The sequence below is a fragment of the Cervus canadensis genome, chromosome 13 (assembly GCF_019320065.1).
Source record: "Cervus canadensis isolate Bull #8, Minnesota chromosome 13, ASM1932006v1, whole genome shotgun sequence".
Taxonomy (NCBI): Eukaryota; Metazoa; Chordata; class Mammalia; order Artiodactyla; family Cervidae; genus Cervus; species Cervus canadensis.
Window position 1 is genome coordinate 17,758,104 of NC_057398.1, and position 1,800 is coordinate 17,759,903.

General features: G+C 47.4%; 1 pseudogene; it reads right to left on the reverse strand.

Moving 5' to 3' along the window:
- Positions 1 to 251: 251 nt before the first annotated feature.
- Positions 252 to 1,245, reverse strand: LOC122452460 (annotated as a pseudogene).
- Positions 1,246 to 1,800: the final 555 nt, after the last annotated feature.

Sequence of the window (1,800 nt, forward strand, 5' to 3'; positions counted from 1 at the left end):
CCCACTCCAACCCAAGCTGTTAAGGCTTTGGTGCCCTGTAGTGGGGTGGAGAGAAAACACACATCTTTGGCCCAGCTCTGTCCACTAAGGGCAAGAGTTAGTCCCCAGTTCCCTCAGCCCCATCAGATACCTATACATCCAATGTGAGAGAGGCTGCCCATCCCTGGACAGAAAGAAAAATGGGTGTATTACTTGAGGAAAAGGAAATGGGTGTAGGCCCTGACCAGGGTCACAGGGCCCAGCCCTCTAGGGAAGGGAAAGCCCCGGAGGTGCTCCTTAATCACGACTCCCCACAAGCTGCAACACAAAGGTGAAGATGTAGACGATATCTGTGTAGATCTGCAGGGTGCCAGTGATGTAGTCCTCCGGGCTGATGGTGTGCTTCCGGTTCCCCAGGACCAGCTGTGTGTCGTAGGCCAGGAACAAAGTGAAGCAAATGGCCCCCAAAGCAGCATAGACCATGTGCAACCAGTAAATGTGTCTGAAGACCAGCACAATGGCAGTGATAATCCCTCTTCTGTGGGATTATCTTCTTCTGTGTCCTGTGCATGAGGTAAAGTCCACCTTGGTCTGGAAGCAGAAGATGGTGACCGAAATGGACACCACAGCAGTAAAGATCACCACGATGATGAGGGCTTTGATGTTATACACACTGGAGATGGTGCCGGTCATGTAGCCCATGGCAAGAGTAAGAGGGTCAGCAGGATGATGCTCCATGGGAAACGGCGTCTGGGTGCCTGGCAGTAGGCAAGGGTCAGGTATGTGACCACGAAGACAGCATAGGATGCATAGTAGACAGCCATGTTTGCCCTCACGAAGTCACCGACCGGCTTCGCAAAGGTGAAAACAGCGATGATGGCCACCGTGATGAGCAGCTGGATGGAGATGATGGTGTAAACCTTTCGGATGAAGGCGTGTCGGACTTTCCTGTCATCCCAGTCTCCAGATCCAAAAGTGTCACTCACTGCTCTCTCCCCGCCATCATAGCCATGGCCTGGGCCATAGTTCAAGGACGTCATGTGGACTGGGGGCATAGGCTGTGGGTAGTCAGCAGGGTGACCGTAGCCAGGCTGTGGGTAGGCAGGGTACCCCCCAGGCATGACAGATGGCTGCCCGTAGCCCCCTGGGGGCAGAGAGCCAGGGTATAGGGTCCTCATATGGAGGGGGGCAGTGGGATGGGACATGATGACTCCAAGCTGAGGGGAGACCCCATCTGCTGAGACCTGGAGCTCCGGATGGTGCGTCGCCGGCCTCCTGGTGTCGCGAATCCTCATATAAAATGTTTTAACCACTTTGGAAGTATTATAGCTTGGCAGTTTCTTAAAGTTAAATACACACTTATATGAATTACTCTTAGATATTTACCCAAGAAAAATGAGAACATATTTCCACAGAAAGAGTTGTACATAAATGGCCATAGCAATTTTATTTATAACAGCTCAAAACTAGAAACAACCTAAATGTAACAGGCAAATAGATAAGCAGATTTTGGTACATCCATAAAATGAAGTATTGTTCTGCATTTCAAAAGACACTATGCACTATATACAAAATGGATAAGTCTCAAAAACATTATGCTGAGCAGAAGAAGCCCGTCTCATAAGAATATTTAGTAGTTCATTTATCTATAATTCTGTAAGAGGCAAATTTATGCTATATATTTTTTCCTAGTATTATGAGTGATAGGGGTATTGATTGCAAAGGACTATGAGAGAACATTTTAGGGTTGTCAGAATATTTTATATATATATATATCTTGATTGTAGTGGTTTTTAGTATACATTTGTCAAAGTTCATCAA